The sequence below is a fragment of the Rhipicephalus microplus genome, chromosome 9 (genome assembly GCF_043290135.1).
Source record: "Rhipicephalus microplus isolate Deutch F79 chromosome 9, USDA_Rmic, whole genome shotgun sequence".
Taxonomy (NCBI): domain Eukaryota; kingdom Metazoa; phylum Arthropoda; class Arachnida; order Ixodida; family Ixodidae; genus Rhipicephalus; species Rhipicephalus microplus.
In genome coordinates this window covers 102938392-102962426 of record NC_134708.1, presented here as the reverse complement: position 1 = coordinate 102962426, position 24035 = coordinate 102938392, and the positions used below count along the sequence as shown (strand labels likewise).

Here is a 24035-nt window from a genome sequence, read left to right as displayed (position 1 = left end):
TGACCCATCTCGCTCACCTCTTGCACGGCCAAACATTTAGAGACCATGCTCCGCGACCGCCTGTCCGCATATCTGGAAAGGAAGGGCGTCTTTGGTTACTCGATGTTCGAGTTTCGCCCCATCTGTCTGCGCAAGACGTCCTTCTCCAACTCCAGTACGACATCATTGTACCTACTACGATGCGCCACAATGACGAAGCCATCCTAGCCTTCAATCTCCGGGGTGCTTTCGACAATGTAAAGCATATCATCATCCTTACCAGTCTTAAAAGCACGAGCTGTGGCTCGAAAGCTTTCCGGTACATTAGGTCATTCCTTTCACATCGCACCGCTTTCATCCGCATCGACTCTGCCGAACATGGTCCGTATGCATTAGGCACCCGCGGTACACCAAAGGGAGTGGTTCTATCACCGATCCTTTTCAATTTGGCTATGCTCAAACTTCCTGCGCTCCTCGCTCAGGTCGAAGGCATACAGTACGCTCTATACGTGGATGACATCACTATCTGGACCAATTCAGGCTTCCCTGCTGAAATTGACGACAACATACAGTGAGAAGCCCTTATTGTGGACACTTACGCCTCATTAGGCGGACTGCAGTGTTCCCCTATCAAATCATCTCTTCTCTAGGTATCATCTCTACCGCCACCTCAGATATCTCTGTCATCTGGCTCCATACCGGTTGTCGCAGAACTCCGCATATTGGGCCTCTACATCCCTTCTACTATGAACCCTGGCTCCACCATTGCGCCTCTTCCGCGCACTAGTGAGCAGGTTAGCCGTATGATTCGGCGGGTCTCCACCAAACGTGGTGGCCTTCGCGGTCGGCACTCGCTTCGCTTGGCTCCCGCGTTTCTAACCAGCCGAGTCCTCTACGCTACCCTATACCTTCGATTGTGTCGCTACCGCGAGAACCAGTTGGACGCACTGCTCCAATCGATTTATAAGCGAGCACTAGACCTCCCTATTGCTACCTCCAATCGCCGCTTTGCGGCCTTGGGTGTGCACAACTCGTATGCCAAGTTGCGGGAGGCTCATCGCACCAATCAAATTAACCGCCTGCCCCAGACGGTTCATGGACGCCGCCTTTTGTACAGGCTGTCACTGAACCCGAACTCTACTCCATCACCCGATTCCTCCGTTCCGGAGCTGTGGCGGCAAAAACTTTGGGTCGAGCCTCTTCTTCGCAACATGGATCCCAGTCAAAATACAGGCAGACGCTTAGCCCGAACGCACCTTCTCCATACTCGATACTGCAACACTCCAGGTGTCTTCTACATAGATGTCTCAGGCCCAACCTTCTTGGGACACTTTACGGCTGCAGTGATATCCGAGGGTCACCACGTTGACGGCACATCTTTCCGCTCACCTGATGCAACTCGGGCCGAAAAAGTAGGCATCGATTTGGCAGCCTCTCACCGCTCAGCAAGAGTGATCATCACGGACTCGCGCATCGCCTTTTCCGAATACCTGCAAGCTACCATAGCTCCTCTGGCCGCCGACCTTCTCCAGGCTGCCTCATGGCGCTTTGAACCTCACTCCATCCGCATAGTATGGTCTCCTGGCCACGCGGGTCTCCCCGGTGACAAAGTGGCTCAAGCCGCTGCCGGCCTTTCTCTCTCCTGGGCCGTTACCTCTTTCAAGCCCGCGTCTCCCCCAGGCAACTGAGCTCTTACGCAGTACCACAAAATCCTTGATTACTATTGAAACCAGCGCCGTCTTTACCCAGAACCTGAATGGGGTCTCTCTAAAGCGGGCGAGCGACTTCTGAGACGCTTGCACACAAACACCTTCTTGTGTCCTGCAGCCACCCAGCATTTCATGCCGGGCATACACGGCTACTGTGCGCACTGTGGGGTTGTGGCCGACACGTACCACATAATTGTAGTATGCCCAGCTGTACCTCTTCCTTTTTTATCCCCCTTCCCCCTACTCACAAGAGAGGCTTGGGAGGAGTTCCTGCTCGGCTGCTACACTCGGGATGCTCAGTGCTCCCTTGCTAGCCCGTGCCCGAGCAGCGATGACCTCCATTGGACTTCTGGAATAAGGAGACCACCCAAGTGCATTTGTAGTGCAAGTCTCTGTGCTTTTCTTAATAAATATTTACCACCACCACTACCTAAAACTGTTCTTCAAATGCACACCAAATTAGTCACAAGTTGCCCAGTGGCGCTGCTTTTTAGATGCGAAGCATATAATAGAAGAGCTCAATCGGCTCAATCCGGTGTGTGGCATGAACACCCTTACACCGCATGCACGCTCCTTTCTCTCCCTGCTGTCCAGCACTCCTCCTTTCTCACCTCGCAACATTGACGCAAACAGCGACTGCTCGCTCCCCCTTTCTCTCCCCCAGGTATCCTTCCCGGCTGCTTTTAGAACCCTATTGCGCCGGTGCGTCCCCTGCTGCTCTCTCTCCTATCCTTCATCCCGTCTCTCGTTTCGCAATGCTGACGCTGGCAGCGTCTTCTAGCGCGTTCCTTGATTGAAAAAAAAATGACTACTGGCGCTGCACAGCCATTGACTTGCCACCCCGTACTGGCACTGAGGCACTGGAACTTGGCCTCGAAGGTAGTGCCGGTAGGAGAATACTTCTTTGCGTTGTTCAACAATAAAAATTCGCAGCATGGGCAATGAATAAATGCGCACTGGGAGTTTCTGTGTCAAATCGAAGTCTTCTGTCTCTCATTGCCTATTAGCATTGATTGGAATGTTACAAAAGAAAGCAGTTCTCTTTCTGAATGCAGGATCAGCGCAACCTAGAAGTAGTTACTTCGTAACTACAGAAGCGAAAGAAAAACAAGGACAGAAAAGAGCGCTCTAAAAAAACAGTGCTCTTTTCTGTCATTGTTTTTTTTCGCTTCCGTAGTTACGAAGTAACAACTTCTAGGTTGCGCTGTTCCTGCATACAGTTATGTCCTACCAACTTGCCCAAGCTTCCACGCTTCAGTTCTCTAGCGCTTTGTCCTTTGTACCTTCCCAAGAGTCTTTTCTGCGCAACGCTGCAATTTTCGCCAGCATCGACGCGGCCACCAGTGTAAGTGTTAGCGCCCACTGCTTCACATCCACGCGTGGTTCCCTTCAGTGGCAGAGGGTGTAATTTCTTGATAGACTGGAGTTTATAGTAATAAAATGTTCTCAATAATACTGATATCTGCTCATAGTGACTTCCAATGTAATGTTATGACGCGAACACTCTTAAAAAGGTAGTAGTACTTGTTAACTTTTGGGTAGTAACGGTTGGTCAAATATTTTAGAACCATGCTAGTATAGGGGCAGGTAGTAACATCGAAGGTGGGAACTCTATACCGTTGCCGCTACTAAAATCATTTAATAATTGTTACTACCCGAGCCGTTACTAACCGTATGCAGTAACATATAAAGGATTTATTAAAAGAGTACCATCGGACACTTCTTTGTTCATTTAACTACAATATTTATTCAATATCAATACTGTCAAATAATGTATCTTTATTTCACAACTTTGCGCAATATTGCGTGGAATGTCGTAAACGCAAGAAATACATAGACATAACGAGTTCAGCACGCTACCTTACAAAGTAAGCGACTCCCAAAGTATATATAGCCCCTATCTTGAAGGTACGTGTCTGGCACAGGTGAGAGCTTGTGTTTTATGATATTCTGGGTAAATTATAAAAAAATGTTAACCTAGCACATTTTACCATACTACCCGGTTACGTGCATCTTTAGACGTGTCATAACACTTTTATTCAACCGCACTTATGAAGAATCATGCCTCATATATGTTTATTATAAAAGTTCCACAAGAAAGCTTTATTTACAGCAGGCGAAAAAAGGCCGTGAACTAATCAACATAGTCTCAGTGCATTTGAAAGATTTACTAAGCTAATATATCGGCAGTCAAAGGTATCAATCGTTTCTGATATTTCACACGCAAGACGACGGTGTTATTGCGAGACACGCTGCGGTGATTGATTCCGAAACAATTTAAACTTTTTGGTTAATTTTGATCCGCCGGCCACGTTACTTGGTGGCTATTCACTAAGTTTGTGTAGTTACCTATTACAATGGGCGTACAACTTGCTAATTGTTCAAGAACTTGTACTTCTTCGGTTTGACAACAGCCGAATGACGCTTACATATCTTGGTTGCGCAATTTAAAACTTTTTTTCTTAATTCGTAGAGCCCCAACTCATTTTACCGCGTAAAGATGATACGTCACGAGTATTCCTCTTTTAAATATATACAATTGATATTGCCTACTGCTTTAGTTTAGATAGTCAACGACAGGGTGGCAAAGAGGTATACAGTAACGGTGCAAGAAAATAAGTAACGGCTGTAGTGACTGTAGTATACAAACAACCATTTGGGCTAGTTGGTAGCCGTTCATTAGGAAAGATTGAAGTAGGGCGCAGTATACGTAACACGGACGCGTGCAGAGAAGAATAATACAAGCGCACACTTGCAAATAAAAGTATATTGAAAGTTCAACATATATATAGCTTAGGAAAAGTGTCGCATGACACAAATTTTCTCGCCTAAAAAAGCAACAATAAACTGAAAAATTGTCGCCATTCAGCAAAAAGCCATCAAAGAAAAAAGAAAGCGAAATAGGAGAAAAAGAACGGCAGGGAAGTTAACCAGACTATAATAGGCAGCCGGTTTGCTACCCTGCGCATGGGAGCGGGAGGGGGGACGTGAAAGATAGAGAGCAGAGAGGGAAGAGAGATAAACACAGCACACTTGGCAGCACATGCGCGCACACTCAGTCATAGCTCAGTCTTGTCTTTCGTGGAGTGTGACATTGAAAATATCATCAAGGCACATGGGCCTAATGTGAAAAGATAAACAAAAAGGAAAAAATATACAAACGGGGATGAAATAACCAAAAAAAGAATAATGCAACGATTTTACCAATTATAGGTACTTTTTCTCTGAAAGGGCAATGGAGAGTGGCTAACCCCTAATCCCCCGCATCTCGTAATAAGAATGATTCAATAATTTTGCTCGGGGTCTTAGCGCTATGCTTTGATAGAACAGTCGCATCAACAAAAAAAGAGTGAGCAGCCGCACATAATGCGATGCTGCGCCAAGAGGACACTGTCGCTTAAGTTCACCGCTCTGTAATGCTCCTGTTAACTGATATAAAACAACGGCCGGTTTGTTCCACGTATACACCGCTGCGTGACTGTATGCATGACATTCAATTACTGCTCATTTCATTCCTGTTACGAACTGTGTATTATTGTTGGTAGTAAACAAGTTGGGAAAAAAAAAAACGCCAGGCCCGCGTCGAACGCGCAGCACAGTACCAGCCAAAGCTAGAAGAGTGGCCTTGAAGTGCCTTTTTTAACAATCACTTGGTACCTGCTGCGAGCACATTTATAAGGTACCCACTACGTCATTATTCGTTGTGTAGTAGCTAGGTATTCACTATGCAATCCTTTCTCATTCTTCGGAGAAGCGGGGTGTCCGCTAAACAGTTGCTGGGAATTTATCGCGAATTTTGTTTTCTATGCACTGTATAACGACGATGAAGAATCATGCCTGTAATGAGTATGCGCCAGAGTTAATATGTGATCCAGAACAAGCTTTTGTAATGAGGTGAAGCATTGGACGACCTACTTACTGGGCGATTCGCATTGTGTGACGCCAGTGGTTTCTTTGCTGTTCTAAAACGCTAAAATACTCATACTAACGCGATTCCTTCCCCGACATCAAACCTGTCTAAGGAAAGTTTGCGAATGAGGCCTAAGCGCGTGCATGGCTCAGTGGTAAAATAGTGGGCTTGCACGCATAAGGACCCGGGTTTGTATCCCACTGGTTATTTTGTGTTTGTTATTTACTATCTGTTTACTTGCAGTTGCTATTTTTTTATTTACTCCTTTAAGAAGTAGGTTCTTCCTGTTGCGATCACACGGCACGCAACGTATATATACGGTCGGGTGACAAGTCTTTCAGTACAAAGTAGTACCTGCCTGAAAAAAAGACCGTTGAGCACACTGGGGTGCTGAGAGGGATCCAATAATCACTGCAAAGGTTACTAATGATGATGTGCATGACAGAGACAATATACTTGTAACATCCTGCTGCAATCACAACACATCTTTATAATTTCTGTGGCGTTGGTGCAGTTAATATCTTTTCTACGGAGGGATATGATGCAGCCCAAAACTACGTGTCAAATAGAGCAGAATAAGCAAGTCTGGCTCGGCCTCTTTAGCTTTTCCGCTTTGGAAGTGCCTTTGTATGTCATTATTAAACAGCGGAAGTTGCTGGAATCTAATGGGCTTAGCAGACCAGCAAAGCCCAGAACACTTGCGATTCGATGTGCATAGCGAGCACGCTCTTACGCTTCAATATTTTTGCAATGTGATTCATTGCAGAGTGCTGTTTACCTAAAAACGACTTTAATGTCTGTCGAAGGAAACAGCCTAGAACACGACACTTTCCGCCTATAGGGCATTTTGTGCCATTGCGCATCGTCGGTGCATCTCGTGAATTGAAGAGAATATTATGACATAGCGAATTTCACACTCAGCTCTTACCCCTATGGGTGTACATGGCGTCACCACAGCACCAAAAAGTATGGTCGGAAAAGTAGGGTCTCAGTTGTATATTCTGCACCACACAAGGCTTCCTCCCTGTCTGCGCAAGTGGATGATGACAGTGAAATGAATCTACGTAACGAAGTACACAAACAAAAGCACAACGCGTGCCGATCCGAGGTCATTACAATATTCCTTTATTATAGGGCCATGCATTCTCAGCACCAACAGGCAGATACTTAAATTGCAGGGGATGGCTATAGGCGGCATCGTAGAACCCTGGTACGCCATCATGTCATCCACAGCTGCTATTTATATGCTTTGTCAAACTGCACAAGAGAAACATGTTAGTAACAAGTAACAACCAACTCACACGTGAAGTTTTAGAAGCCATGGTCCTCGGATAGAGCCGTCATGCATTTGTAGACTATCTTTAATACAGAGAAACGAAAAATAAAGCATATTCATTGGCACAACCTATCTGGTGCCTATGAGTAGTGCTTTCGCTCACATCTTCTATAACTATTAACTGTTTTATTTGAAAAAATAAAGGGTGTTACAATTATTTTATTATTATTATTATTATTAATATTATTATTAAAAGAAATTGGCAAATACCAAGTACACTGTGAATCGATGATAAGAGAACCACGATTGAGAATTGTTGATATGTCACTTTAAAATCAGCACAGCATTACAAGGTTGAGGTAAATGATGCTGTACATGACTTCCGTGTCATAAATATCATGTCTGGATGCGTCCTTTACCTTCGTCATCTATCTGGAGCTAGCTAAGTGGCCGTGAGCACGCCGTGAGCACGTATGTTGTCAAGTATTTAGATGAAACACAGAATTATCATGTTTGCACCACTCATATATATCGTCATAATTTGACGTCACGTAACACAAAATTTTGTATATATGGAGCTAGAAAAAAAGCCGCGAGCGCATTGACATTCTCAACGTCATCATCAGCCTGACTACGTCCACTGCAGGACAAAGGCCTCTCCCATGTTCCGCCAGTCAACCCGGTCCTGTGCTTGCTGCTGCCAATTTATACCCGCAAACTTCTTAATTTCATTTGCCCACCTAACCTTTTGTCTCCCCCTAACTCGCTTGCCTTCTCTGGGAATCCAGTTAGTTACCCTTAATGACCAGCGGTCATCATATCTACGCGCTACATACCCGGCCCATGTCAATTTTCTCTTCTTAATTTCAACTATGATATCCTCAACCCCCGTTTGTTCCCTAATCCGCTCTGTTCTCTTTTTGTCTTTTAAGGTTACACCTGGCATTTTTATTTCCATTGCTTGCTGCGTCGTCCTCGATTTAAGCTGAAACCTCTTTGTAAGTCTCCAGGTTTCAGCTCCGTAGCTAAGTACCGGCAAGATACAGCTGTTATATACCTTCCTCTTGAGGGATAGTGGCAATCTGTCGGTGATAATTTCAGAGTGCTTGCCAAATGTGCTCCACCCCATTCTTATTCTTCTAGTTACTTCAATCTCGTGGTTCGGCTCGACGGTTATTACCTGCCCTAAGCAGACAAAGTCCTTTAGAACGTGAAGCGCACTATTACCTATCTCAAAGCGCTGCTCTCTTCCGAGGTTGTACATTACTTTCGTTGTCTAAAGATTAACTTTAGAACCCACCTTTCTGCTCTCCTTGTCTAACTTCTAAATCATGAGTTTCAATTCATCCCCTGAGTTACTCAGCAATGCAGTGTCATCGGTGAAGCGCAGGTTACTAAGGTACTCTCCATTAACTCTTATCCCTAACTGTTCGCACTCTAGGCTGAGCGCATCATAAAGAGCTCAATATACTCCAATGTAGCGGGGACGCGCGCACACGCTGGGCGCAGCGACGCTAGGTTAGCAAAACGCGAGCACTTATAGTTTTACGCCAGGAGCGACTAGCGTCCGTCGCCGTGTCCCGACGGCATACAGCGCTAAATACGACGTGCTACACTTCACGCCGATGCGTTACCCAGACAACACTGAGTCTCCCTCTTTTTTGTGACGGAGGGACACCTGACGCACTGAAACCCGCATGCGTCAATGCAACGCAGCGCGGTGCGGGCCTACGAGTATATGGCAGGAACGGCGCCTGGCGCGACAAGGCCGGCGTGACGCGATGAAATGAACGCCGGCATCACGCTGGCGAGCACACGCACCGCGTCACGTCAAAATGTATTGGCGTCTTGACTTCGGCATGTAGTCGTGTTCTCACATGACGTGCATCTCATTATCATGTTTGCACCAGTCACATACCTTTGTCGTCCATTGGCGTCGTGTAATACTGAGTTTCATACATGTGAAGCTAGCGGAACGGCCACGAGCGCATCATGAGCGTAGCATGTAGTCATGTTGTTACATGACACGCTCTCATGTTTATCATGTTTGCACCAGTATCATATCTTCGTCATTTATTCACGTACTGATACCAAATTTTGTGTACGTAACGCAAGCGAAACAGTCACGAGCTCATCATGAACTTGTAACGTAGTCATGTTGTTACATGACACGCATGTCATGATTTTCCTGTTAGGGTCTGTCGCTTGTGTTCTGCATGCCATCATGTCATACCATACAAGTTTGCAACAAGCCAAGTGAACGAAACACCCTCGAGAGTTCTAGGACCATGAAATGTAAATCATGACATAAATTTTATGATTTTCATGTTATGACTAGTCAAATATGTTCTTCATACAGTCATGCTATGCCATGCCAAGTTAATCGAAATGGCCAGGAAAGCTAAAATTCGTAGGCGGATAGATAGATAGATAGATAGATACATAGATAGATAGATAGATAGATAGATAGATAGATAGATAGATAGATAGATAGATAGATAGATAGATAGATAGATAGATAGATAGATAGACTCAAAGTCGCTGAAGTTCGCTAAGAAATGATTCGCATTGAAAAATTGGCAGATCTCACATACAGTAGGAATCGTTGATATGCAAAGCACGAATGAGGAAGGGTGATAGGTCACTCTAAAATGAGCACAATGTTAAGACGCGGAAGTAAATTAAGCCGTAAATGACTTCCATGTCCTCATTATCATGTTTGGACGTTTCAGTTACCTTTTTCATCAAATAACTTCACCTGATATTGAGTTTGGTATATATGGAGCAACAAAACGGCCACGAGCGTACTATAAGCGTAGCATGTAGGCATGTTTTACATAACATTCATATTATGAATATATAATTTGGACGTGCCGTTTACGTTCATCGTCAATTCACGTCACGTAATACGGAATTTGGTATATGCGGAAATAATGAGACGGCCGCGAAAACACTATGAGCGTAGCATGTAGTCATGTTTTACATGAAACGCATATTATGATTATCAGGTTTGGAAGTGTCATTTACCTTAGTCGTCTATTCGCTTCCCGTGAGACTAATTTTGTTACGTGTGGAGCTAGCGCAACGGCAGTGAGCGCGTAATGAAGGGCCCATTGTACTCCGACGCAACGTTGACGCACGCGCAGGCTTGGCGCAGCGACGCCGCGCTAGCAAAACGCGAGCGCCCTATAGTGTGACTCCAGGCGCGACCAGCGAAACCAACAGCCGTCGGCGAGGTCCCATGGCAACCGGCAAGAAATGTGACATGCTGCATTAGCGCCGAGGAGGTTACTTGGACAGCACCGCGTCTGCCTCTCTTCGTGGCGGAAGGACGCTGTGTGCGCTCAAATACGTATGCGTCACAGGAACGCAGCGCGGCGTGCGCTCCTGCATGTATATGGCATGCAGATCCACACTGGATGTCAGTGGGCAGATCCACTGATTTCTACTAGGCGGATATTGGCACCTGGCATGCCATCGCCGGCGTAATGCGATATAAAGGTTGCCGGCGCCCACGTGCGCCCACTCACGTCGAAGTGTATTGGCGCCTTAAGTGTGTCGTCTATAATGTTTTTATATGGCACGCATCTCATGATTATCATGTTAGCACCAATCACCTACCTCCGTCATCCATTTACGTGACGTAATACAAAATTTTAACATTAGTGAAGGTAGCGAAGCGGCCATGGGCGCATCAGAAGTGGAGGGACGTATTCACGTTACATGACACGCATGTCATGATCATCATGTTCGGACGTGTCAGTTACCTATGCGTTCCGTTCGCGTCTTGCAACACTGAATTTTGTACATGTGGATCTAAAGAAATGGCTTCGAGCGCATCATGAGCATAGCATAGTCATATTTTTACATGGGAAGCATTTCATGATTATCATGTTTGCACCAGTCACATATCTTCATCATCCATTCACGTCCCGTAATACCGAATTTGGTTCATGATAAGCTAGTGAAACAGCCGCGAGTGCATCTTGAGCATGGAATGTAGTCATTGTGTTACACTACACGCATCTCATGATTCTCATGTTTGCACCAGTCACATACCTTCGTCATCCATTCACGTCCCGTGATTCCAACTTCCGTATATGCAAAGCTAGCGAAACGGCCACGAGCTTTGCATATAGGGAGCCATGCAGTCATGACATACCTTCGATCGATATGTGGGGTTTAACGTCCCAAAACCACCATATGATTATGAGAGACGCCGTAGTGGAGGGCTCAGGAAATTTCGACCACCTGGGGTTCTTTATCGTGCACCCATATCTGAGCACACGGGTCTAGAACATTTCCGCCTCCATCGGAAATGCAGCCGCCGCAGCCGGGATTCGAATCCGCAACCTGTGGGTCAGAAGCTGAGTACCTTGGCCACTAGACCACCGCGGCGGGCCAGTCATGACATACCTTACCAGTTTTGCAACATATCATGTGAATAAAACCACCGCAAGAGCAGCAAGACCATGACAAGTAAATCAGGACATATATGACACAAATATAATGATTTTCTTGTTATGACTTGTCAGTTATGTTCGTCATTCAGTCATGTTATATTATAGCGAGTTTGGTATTGATGCTATTATCCAGACGGCCAGGAGAACTAAAATTCGTAGGCGGATAGATAGATAGAGAGATAGATAGATGGATAGATAGATAGATAGATAGATAGATAGATAGATAGATAGATAGATAGATAGATAGATAGATAGATAGATAGATAGATAGATAGATAGATAGATAGATAGATAGATAGATAGATAGATAGATAGATAGATACGCTCAATGTCGCCTAAGTTCACCAAGGAATGCTTCGCATTCGAAACTTAACCATACGTTCCGTCACCAGTTCATCTGTATGTCCTCTGTTTTCTTAAGGGGAGAGAATGTGGGTGGAGCGAGAACTCGTCCAAATGCATGTTGGGAACTCTCTACACTGTTTTTATCGGTGGTGCAACGAGAATCTCAGTGTGCTGAAATAAAAAAAAACCTATAGCCTCCCCTACAGAAGGCCTACCAACGAGCTCTAAGCAACCTAGAAAAAACCTGTGTCACCCTGCTAAGGCCTAGAAGTGAGAAGCGACCACATTACCCTTTGGAACCATATAGTTTAGCTATTTGAAGCATTTCGCGGCCTATAGCAAGCTTTGCACTTTTTAATGTTCCCTTTATTACCATTGCATCAATTTTTTTCATTTTATGTAATAATTGTTACACTACCGCTAAAAACCACTAATGTGCTCGTATTGTCCATCGCCTATTTGTGTTGGTTTTACAGTTTTGTATTACTCATAAATCATGTCACTTAAGATTGGGTTGATTGGGATTATGGATGTATTTCCGATGATTCAGATGATCGCAACGACACATTGAAAGACTGGACTGCTTGCTCACTTCCTGGCAAACTTCGGTTTATTTACACGCTGACATTTATTTACAAACAAAGGCCGGGGTGGCCACTAAACACACCACACAGTAAGCACTGGGCTGTAATAATAATAACGTCGGCGGTACTTGCCGAGCCCTTTGTATACTCCACACATCAACACTAACTTCTGGATGTAGTATCAACCTTGAATCAGAGTCTACGCTAAGCACGACCTCTGTCTCCGCTTGCCCATGTCGTCCTCGGGCACCAAGCTGCCGTTCTCTCCATTTTTTGTCATTAAATACCTCCCGTCTCATCTGAGACAGCCTTGTGGTACGAACCCCTACTCGATGCTCCACTAATGGAGCAAACAACTGCCCTTTCCTCAGACGTGGGTCTCCGCCACTGCGTTCCCACACTTTGCTATCCTTCGAGGATCGGCTAAGAAGAAATGTGTCATTTCAACGACGTACAGCTTAAATCATACTTTCATGTGACAACAATCCTGTCTAGGTGGTCGGTCGGCTGTCTGGCCTTAGTAGACACGGTTCTGCCGTACATCCACACGTATTGTTACAGCATGGCGCCATATTGTCTTGTCGGGAGCCGTGTCGTGACAGCGACCACTTATTTCTCAGCCTGGCTCACCATGAGAGCGCTACCGCCGTGCGGGTGACTCCCCAGCACAAGGTGCGGTGAAGAAAGGATCACGGGGTTCGACAACAAAGACGCGTTCTAAGGAGAATGGCTTAGTGTGCGTCTGGGCAGCCTCTATTCATTAGTTTCTCTTTTTGTCGGGCGCCGTCTACCGACTGGCCATCCTTCGCGTGCCCCAAACATAACTATGTCCGTCGACAATACTTATTCAATACATCAACGTTATGAGGAATCAAAGGCCTTTAGAAATGCCTTTTTGGAAGGCTATAAAGATTTTGATTTGCCTGAGGCTATATAACACAGTAGAATCACACAGAATTCAAGCTCCATTGCCGTATGGTTGCCGCGGCTTGAGACAAGTTCATCGCTTTCAGGTTTGTCGCCAATAACTGTAGCTACTGGGCCACCGCATATAAATTGATAGTCTGTATTATAGTAAATAACTCACACTACTTGTTTTACACGGCCTCGATATGCGTGAAACGTATTTTATGCCTTCGTCCCATGGGTACAGGCAAACAAATCTTTACGAACACATAAGCTCATAATAATAAAGTGTGAAGCTATAGGGCTCAATGTGAGCCTATGAGTACAACGTTCATATTGACTAATTAGGGATGCCACTATTCTGTACACCTCATATAAATCAAATATCGTTCAACAAATTAAGTAAATGTCTCTACAGCGATAAAAAGTTGATCAGTGTTGTTGAACAGTGTAGCTTTGAACCAACATTAAAGAAACAAGTAAAAATACTTTTTGGTGCTGTGCCCAAAGCAGGTTTTGAGTTGACATACTATTACTATTTCCGTTTCTCTTTTTCTGGTTAATCTGCTCAGTTATCGACACCATCCCAAAAACCCTTGTTAAATTGTACATAGCACCTATATTACACATCTACTAATAGATATAGAAAACAAAACATACTTTTTGTTTAGTCTTTACTCAAGCTGTTTTATTATTGAAGGTTCGGCCAACTTGATGAAGAATGCCTGCCTGCTGGGATATGATCTCTCTTTTCGAATGATTTTCGTTATTGTTTTGCGAGATAGTTTGCTTTTTTGAACAGTTTTATATCTTGTATAATTAATCTATTCGCTGGTTTTCCTAATGTTTCATCACTACTCTTCACACTATATCTTTATATAAATAAATATATATATATATATATATATATTCAAGTGCATATACCCTACTCAATCTGATTGTTTTTTTTCATTTAGTTGTCCTAACACACTCATCGTTTGAGTTAATAAAATCAATAATTAATGGAAACGACGACAAGCACACAAATTATGAGCGCAGACGGTCGCCATCACGCCACAGCTCAAAACGAAATATGTTGCTAGCGACCGTAGAGCGCCGAAAAAAATATTTGTTAACTTTCGGTCATGCACAAAAGATTTAATATGACTTAGAGCTTGAAAGAAACAGAGTAGCACAAGACGAGGATACGGTACAGCACTGACTTTCAACTGAAGTTTTTGATGAACAACAGGGACATATATAACATATACTGTGTTCTCTTCTAGTCTACGTCCCCGGGTGCTTCTTGCTTTAATGTATTATGAGTCTTCACCGACTATCCCAGTCTGCCCTTTTGCACAACTGAGTGTCAATAGAAATAGAGAAGTCTGCTTTTACTTTTCACATTTAGGTGCGCGTGCAGGTAAGTAAATACTGCCAGTGTCGGAATGCCTGCTCTTTTATGGGACTGCCGGGAGATAGGCAGGGACTCGCAAAAGCAACACAAATACATTGTTTGCTAGGAATATCTGAGAGAGATAACAGGAAGAGGTAAGTAAGCCTATGATCGAAAATGATGTTTACAATTCAGAACCCTGTTTATCAGCTGGTCGTTTATATGCGACTTCTCTCGCACTGCAGTATATATATATATATATATATATATATATATATATATATATATATATATATATATATATATATCTTGCCAAACCTTCAGCAGCGGGAAAGTTTCGATGTCGATATTTCATAATGGAGCCGAATATTTTCAGTGAATTTCCGCCGTTTCATTCATTGACACGAAAACCCCAAAGATACTCGCAATCACACAACAGGGTTCAGTCAATAATGGGAAAAAACAGAATATTACTACTTAAAAAGCCTTGTTGCAAAACCAATGAGTAGGGACGCTCGTTACAGGTACAAAATTGAGCAAACCAGAAGATTCGAATCAGCGTAATTTGAGCTTTAGCGTTTACCGGAAAGTCGTCGTAATCACGGATATAATGATGTACAATAATAGCTTGGGCTCTTGAAAACAAACCGACTGACCGTTATCACTTCAACGTAGAAATATCGCCATAAATATGCACAGAATATAATAACGCAATTTAGTCAAATAATTAAGTTACATAGCGATAATTCATTCAGAGCAAGATCCGCCCTTAAAGTTATCAGAAGTTTTGCAGTAAAGATGATAACAAGATCTGTGCTAGTTATAGTGGTTGTAGCCTTAGAATCATAATGTCTTAAACGGGAAACATATCTAAGCCAATTTCGGTGACTTTGAGCGTATCTATCTATCTATCTATCTATCTATCTATCTATCTATCAACCTATCTATCAATCTATCTATCTATCTATCTATCTATCTATCTATCTATCTATTTATCTATCTATCTATCTATCTATCTACCCAACTACGACTTTTAGCTCTCCTGGCCGTTCCAATAATGATATACATACCAAATTGCGTATGGTATAAAATGACTGGATAACCAACATATGTGGCTAGTCCTAACATAAAAATAATGGCATGCATGTCATGAATGTCATGATTTAGATCTCATGGTCTCGCTACTTTCGCGCTGGTTTCGTTAACATGACATATTGCAAAACTGGTATGGTATCACATGACTTCATGGCGACCTTGAGAAGCAGGCCCTTACGATGAAATTATGACATGCATGTCAAGTATGTCATGAGTGCAAGCCACGCTCATGGGGCACTGGCGGTCGTTACACTCGCTTCATATACCGACTTTGATATTACGGGACGTAAATGAATGACGAAGGTATGTGTCTGGTGAAGAGATGATAATCATCAGATGCGCGTCATCTAAGAACATGTCTACACGCCAAGCTTAACATTCCCTCACAGCCGTTTCGACAGCTTCACATGTCTACATGCCATGCTTATGATGTCCTCACGGCCGTTTCGATAGCTTCACATACACGAAATTTGGTATTACGTAACGTGAACAGACGAGGAAGGCAAATGACACGTTCAAACATGATAAGCATGTGGTGTAAAACACGACTACATGCTACACTCATAGCGCGCTCACGGCCGTTTGCTAGTTTCAAATATAGCAAATTTCGTATCACGTGACGTTACTGACATGACATTGTTTCTGACATGGCATTGACATGACATTGAAATTGAATCATGACATTGAAGTCTTGCACAGCACAATTTACATCTGCTCCGTAATGTTGTGCTGATTTTGATGATGATGATGATGATGATGATGCCTCTACTATGACTCTTGTGGGAGATTGGCCAAGAATTGGGGATATGAAATTGAAGGCCTTTCAATGTGGCGTATCAACCTTCCTCATTCGTGCTTCGCATATGATCGATTCTTACTGTACGTGAGATCTGTCAATTTTTAGTTCTTTTTTTAAGATTTACTAACTAAGCAGCACCAAGACGGAAAATTTTTTTCCACCTACATTTAGTACGCATTGTTTCGAGGAAACTTGAGTAGCTGAAAAGATTGTCTTTGTTATAAAATTGTAACAGTAATTTTTACATCTCGATAAGTACTCTGAACTTATAACTGTAGACATTTTAGAGGACGCAGAGCAGTGATCTTTTTCACATGGTACAGCTTTCGCTGTTCGTTTCTTCGGCTCCTAAAGTAGCCAGCCATCTGTAAAGAATATAGCGTTAGTGTGCGCCCACTCATGTGATTACGCTGAACTAAAGAAAAAAACTAAGTGCGAGTAAACAGTCTTCCTGCAAGAAGACGACAGGTTCTGCTTGTCGTACGGTGATAACATTGCGGAACAAAACCATAGGCTGACATCGAATGGCGATTCCTTCCACTTCATCCTGCGTCAACTGCGGCCGGATGTCATAACGGGAACGGATTGGTTTTATCAATTTCCTTTTGCGATGATAACGGAAGGAAAGGCATGCTTGTCCTTTATCCACATTGCCACAAGATATGAAACAGCTCCCCCTTGTTCGTTCCAAGACCAGTGTGGCGCGGCTCTAAGCTTGGAGAGATGGAGCTGACGCATGAAGTCGTCACTTCAACTTCTCGTCTTGTATATTTATTTTGTGCATACATCGCAGTAGAGCAGATTGAAGGCGGTACTTTTTATTTCTACTTGTCGTGAGATATCATGCTATTTTCATGTTTCATTCACACGCAAAATTTAGTACAAGAATACTTCTATATCACTGCAAAGAAGCTGTTAGGTGTTTTTATTTTCTCCTCAAACATGTCCGCAGGTACCTTATTCACGCTTTTATGATTGGGATGAGCGGGGTGGCTAGAGTGCAAAATAGACTTTATTTGCGACCAGGCCTGCGTTCTTTCGCCCAAAGGTGTGTGACTTCCTCATTCGAGGTAGCCATGGCTAGCCACCGATGCCCGAGCCCTTTTCACTAAATCCACAAGACCGGCGAGAGACGTTGCAAACGTTGGTAAACCCTGGTGCCTAAAAACTAAAAAAAAAGATTTTTTTTGTTTTTTAACTACTATAATGACGTTGACAAAAAAATCTGCTCGCGTTCGCGAATTTGCACTGGCACTAAGATTTCTTAATAGGCTTCCGTTCTGCCTCATACAGACTGGATGTTTGAAGTATTGTGTCTCAGATCCCTGAAAAAAGCGGGTAAAGGCTGTATCTGTCGGATTCCCTCATAATGCGTTTTTTTTTGTTAGCCGCAGATATCCAAAAAGGGCTAAAGGCGTCATTTTGACTGGCCAAGAGAGGTGAAGATAGCTAGCTTTTCAAGTACTGTAGTTAGATCGTCATGTTCAACTGGAGAACTAAAGTAGTTCGTGGGAAGATTTTCTAAAGTCTCCCGTTGGGCATAAAATTTTTTTATTCTGTCAGTAAGAATTATTAAGTATGAAGTTGAAATTATTTCAGCGAAAAAACAATATTTCACAAAGCCCACAACGACTCTATTATTTTTCACTGAAAGGAAAGACTAAGCATAAAAAACCGAATTCGTTGGGCGTAAGGGCTGGCTGCGCTTCGATTTGTACCACTACACTACACTTCTCGGGTGTTTTCGTGAAGAAGAACGTAATTATGCTCGACGGCTCGTTGCGGTCATCAGTGCTTTGGCTTCTGTTTCACCGTTGAACATTCATGAAATTTATTACGCTGCAATATAAACTGGAGGCCATACCTGGAAGCTGTTTTGAGTTCTCAGCATAAAAAACTTGTAAATAACTAACTATACACACTAACTAAAGGGAATCAGTTTACAGCTGTAAGTCACTCTTACAACATATGTTCTCAACCGTAGCAAGATCCTGCCGTTATAGAAAAAGCAATCATGAAGCCAGTCAACAAATAGTGCATATCCCTGATCCCAATTTTTAACGACCTGCTTTATGAATATCAACTCATTATTCTAATTACATTTGTAACGTGAACATTTCTCACGTATTTACCAAAATGTTAATAAGGCTGATGTGCGCCAGTTGATATTGAAATAACACATGTCTGTGATACTTCCAACAACGAATAATTTCGCGTGCTCATTTTTTCTGTGAATAAGAAACCCTATGAAATATCAGAAAAAAGAACACGTGTCTGCATTGACACCCGAAAAAAAAGCATCGTCCTTAAACACTCTTACCGAAAGTAACGGTTTTGCCTCTTTTTCGCTGACAGAGACAGCATTTGGGACATTGGCAAGGGCATACAAGTCAGTTGTCAATAACTTGCGTCGCAGTTATGCAGCGATTCCTTGCGCTTGATTGTACATCGCTATCACAATTCATAACTCATCGTCAACTCTTTGAGGCTGGGTCACTGTTTTGATTAGAGTGATTACAGCTTCACTGTGCAAGATCAAGGCGGCGCCTTTCTTCGGACCGAAAGGGGCAGATAGGGCAATCCGACCTAACAGTCGTCTGTGACCAATACTAACTTCAGGCGTTTCAAATGAGGCGTGTTTACCCCTAGTCTTTGTTGTCTTCGTCTATGTGGGCCACATTCATCTCATCAGTATTATTGCCCTCATCTTTGCAGGCACTACCACGTGGACATATTTGCCAAATAATGTAAGCCTATTTATGTCCGTTATAATACGTAGGCTTATTTAAAATATCTCCAGTTAACTTTATCTAATGTGAGCTGGTTAGGTTGTGTCACTGTTATCACTTTCTTGCCGGGGATTCATCTATCCAGCTGCCTTCATCGACTGCGCTTGTCTTGGTAACAATCGTATTACTCTGAGTGACCATTGGTTTTAAGGATTTGACTTGCGTTACCAGCCAGGTTCCATTTCGATCTCCAGTTACTAAAACATTTGGCAGAACCTACACGCTTTGAAAATCAACTATATGCGAATCATGCGAAGGGAAGGTGACCATGTTGTAATTTTTTTAATCAGCTATAAGGTACAAAATGACTCTAAATATAAGTACCGTTGTCCCTCACATAAACATGTGTTACACAGTTGAGTTGTGCATATAAGCAGTTATTTGCATTTGCGCAACGATGCCAACAGGAACATCAGTATTAGCTGCACTATAAGCAATAAGCCTATATCAAGCGCAGGTGCTCCCAAGGATCGTCGCTCTGCACACTGCCACATAAACCAACTTTATCGCAAGAAATTTTACTACCATTGCCCCGCCGTAGTGGTCTAGTGGCTAAGGTACTCGGCTGCTGACCCGCAGGTCGCGAGAATAAATCCCGGCTGCGGCGGCTGCATTTTCGATGGAGGCGGAAATATTGTAGGCCCATAAGCTCAGATTTCGGTGCATGTTAAAGGACCCCAGGCGGTCTAATTTTCCGGACACTCCACTAGAGGGTCTCTCATAATCGTATGGTAGTTTTGGGACGTTACACCCCACGTATCAATAAATCAATCCATCTTACTACAATTGATGATAACCCGAAGTGGTGGCTGTATCATGAGTACATATGTAATACTTTTCAAATTTGATAGCCAGCACTGCAACCACAGCTGAAATTTCACGAACATAAGGGGCTTTTTGAAAAATTAGCTCAGCGACCTGCGGTGCGATTATATACAAATTCCAAATCCGGATGGAGGCGGTCTGTTACATTGAGTCGCATGCGATCGGCCCATTCGAGCCGTGACGAATGCTTTGACGTTCTATGTGACGTGGAACGAGGTGTCACGTGAGTGTTTTTTTCCGGTTTTCGGAGGAAGGCGAAGGAACGGTCGGAGAGACCATCCGAAAGAAACCGGATGGATTGAAATGGCTGCAAAGTGGCATGGATTGGATGGAAATGAAAGGGCTTCGCGACTTTTCGGCATCCGAGCCCTTAGACAATATGAGGTTTTCCACTGTCACGGTTCTTCGTCTCGCCTGTGCGACAGCGGTTCAGCGAGTCGCTGAGCACTTGCCACAGCCGCCGCTGGTTGGCGACCGTGACGCCGTGCTGCAGCTCGATGGCTTTTGCCGCGAGCTGTGGATGTTCGGTCATAAAGGCGAGCACCAGCGCGCATTGACCCTCCGAAACGCGGATGAGCCGCTGCTGCTGGTGGCTAGCGGTGCCGTTGCCCTCCGCCGTGACTGCGCTCGACTGAGCCAACGGCTTCGAAGGTTGCGCCATTTGGTGGTGGAGATATGAGAACAGTAACTGCTTGAAACTGGGTTGTACCTAGTGCCACTACTAACCATACCGCTAAATTTAGCGTTGTTTCAAAACAATAACAGTAAGAATACGTTTGGATTGTGCCGTATTGCTTCTTGAACGTTTAAAAACTAGTGCCAACACATTTTAATAGTGATCAATAATAATTAAATACTTCTTAACATGTTACTAACACTTTTTACTTTGCTCTACGGTCCCCAAGTCGACGTCAAAATGATGACGCAGGCCTTCTTTTCTCTTATTGGCTGTTTGCTTATCCTTGTCCTCGCGACCGCTACGGACCACCCACTTTTTGACGTCACCGACAAAATGCCTCCGTCCAGATTTGGAATTTGTAACTATATATGGTATATTAGCTTTTTCTTCATTAATTTAACAGGTGTTAATTTTACAAAGATAAACTTCGTGTCAATTTAAGGCATACCTATAATTTTAAGAAGGAACAAATCTGACCCGCAGATCAGCATTTTCAGAAGTCCAGCTTTCAACATGAAGGGACAATCGGGAACCAGTGGGTCTCTGGTGAGCGACACTGGGAGAAACGCGGCGGACGGAGATGTAAGCGCTGGGTCGCTGCGGTCATAGACACGTGCGTCTAACGAAGACTCGGCGGGAAATTCGGAAGCGAATCCGGTGTTTGGAGTGGACGCAGCTGACAAAGGTGCCCCGTCTATAGCCGTCGGTAGGCGCTGAAGAACTCGCGTCGCCGATATGGACGAAGCGTTTTGATGGATCAGAGAGGAGCCACGATGACCAAGGACTGAATTGTAATGGTCACGGCTGAGTCTCCTACAGTGCACATGGAGCCAACAAGGCTATTCACAAAGAGCAGTTGGCTAGCTGTGCTGTTGCGGATGCAGCCGTCGATTAAACACTTACCTTAGCGTTACAGTGCGACTGCCGTGCCGGCACGGGAGACCGAGTTGACGGACGTGGAAACGCCGTGCTCGAAGAAGCGCATGAAGGTCACGGCAGGCAAACAGGTCGACAGCGACTGGTCGGCTGATGCACCGTGGAGAGGTTGTGGATGCTTGGGTTGTGATGAGGGGCACGTCTTAATTCCAGGTGCGTTGTTTTTAGGTAGTGTCACCCTTCATAGACTCTGAGTGTGGTCATGAGACCCAGATGACGTGGACTCTACTGGAAGGTCGTCTGGCATACCCGTGCTCGTCGGGGCAGCCTGGTGGTTGCCCACCTGTGTGGGTGGTACACAAGGTGCGATTTGTTGTCTCATCGGCGGACCAGGCTCGTAGTCCTCAGGAGCGTCGGTCTTAGTCCCAGCGTCTCGGAAGTTTGGCCGCGGTTGATGGCTGGTGGCTTTAACTTTGGCTGCAGGAGACAGCGAGGGCGATGCTTGTCGCTGCTGGCAGGACGCGCAGAGCGTTGGGGTTGGTAGAGAGTCGCCTTCAGACATCGGGAATGGTGAATGTTTTGTGACCGAGAGGTGAATATCAGGCGCAAGGATGTCTGCTACAGAGTCCGCGGCATCCGCCAAAGTAGCCATCGTGGAGTCAGGTGGGGCCATGGTGTCGCGTCTTTCACATCGCTCGCTTCAGTGGGGACCCGGAGAACGCGTCCTTCGACGAGCCACCGGCTGCCATGTTACCGCGACTCTGCCTGCCAGTGACACCGTTCCAATCGACCTACCCCAAGGTATGGTTTATACAAGTCGACGATGTTCTTGCGCTGAGTAGCATCACAAACCACCTCCTGATGCACGCAATTCTTCTTGACGCCATTCTGGTGGAGCTGCGCCATATTGCTGCTGCTTCAAGCACCAACCCTCAGCCTTACAATACCCTCTGCACTGCGGTGGTCGCCTGCTACTACCACACGTACCGCTCGCTTCCGTTTACCCGCATCTGGCAGGTTTTCCCGACGTCGCATAGCAACGGACCAACCGGTCCACAGCCTTCCATTCACCGCTACCTTGGTACCCCAATTTCGACTACTTCTACCTGAGATGCCGTCGCAGGAACATCCAATTCTGCATATCATCATAACCACGAGATAAAACACGCCCCCACTGCGACGAACCTCCCCTCCGAGAGGTGCTTTTACTCGGATCTCACGTACGCAACTCAGTTGCGCGTGCCTGGCACCTCTATGTCTTCCATGACATCGACGGCACGTGACACCATGGCCTCACCAGACTCCACGACGGCCACCTTGCCGCAGCCCTTGAAGCCTTGCGCCGGCAACGTTTCGCCCGTTATTGACTTTCAGACCGTGGAACTTTTGCCTTCGACAATGTCCGATAAACGAGACTTATCAACCTTTCTTCTGGCCACTAGCGACGCGAGTCCGGCGCCCGACTGCCCATCCGCCGAGGTTCCCGATATTTGGGCTGAATGCGACCAGTCCGCCACGAGGCGTGTTTCTTCGACGTCCTCAGCTTTCAGGCAGTCTTGCAGGCAAGCTCGCCAACCGCAAGTCCTGTCTGACTCCCACGGCCCACAACCTCTGTGACATGTCAGGCTCGACCACCACTACATCGCTGCGCGCCCTCGAGTCTGCCATGACCATGGACATCGTGACGCCCGCTATTAGCCACACGATTCTGGAGGCTTCGACGTCGACGATGTCCTGAGGCGGTATTCTATTGACCACAGTGCTCTTCACATCCTTTCACCGGCTGCTAACATCACTCTTGATGTATACCGCAAAAGAAGTTCGTGCCCCTCACCAGCCATGGCCAAACGTGCGAGATGCTTCAACCGGAGATTTGGAGCCGGCACACTCGCCGACATGCAGCTAACGTTTCTTCTGTTGCTGCAGGTTGCTGGCGCTGTTGCATCTACGTACAGTTGCAGATTGGACGGAGGGCCAGCGATCGCACACGCTCGCGACGTGCATTCTTCGACAGGATCACCATGGATAGCGCCAGCGGCCGGTGGAACAGGAACACTTCCGACGATTATCAGCGCCAAGCCACATAGGAATGCGACTATCAACGAGGACAGCCATCACATCGCCATGGGCCGACGACAACCACGTGACACGGATGAACCGTATTTAATCGAGCGGCACGTTGGCTCCGTGGGATTTGGAGCCGGCACACTCGCCGACATGCAGCTAACGTTTCTTCTGTTGCTGCAGGTTAGTGATAATTGCCCAATTACGATTTGTAGATTATTGTGCGCATTGCCGGCTTCATGTCCCACAAGTGATGTATCTGTTCACCGAACGCAAAAGCCGATGATGAATCGTAGCAACCTGTTTCGTTTTATCACGCATTAGGTTCTGTACCTTGCATTATTGGTAATACATTCCGGTG

At 45.1% G+C, this 24035-nt stretch overlaps 1 protein-coding gene across 5 annotated transcripts in view; it reads left to right on the top strand.

Moving 5' to 3' along the window:
- The window catches only part of LOC119163117 (XK-related protein 6), a 116937-nt gene that overhangs the window by 60752 nt on the left and 32150 nt on the right, over nt 1–24035 (top strand). The gene's annotated exons all lie outside the window — the stretch shown is intronic.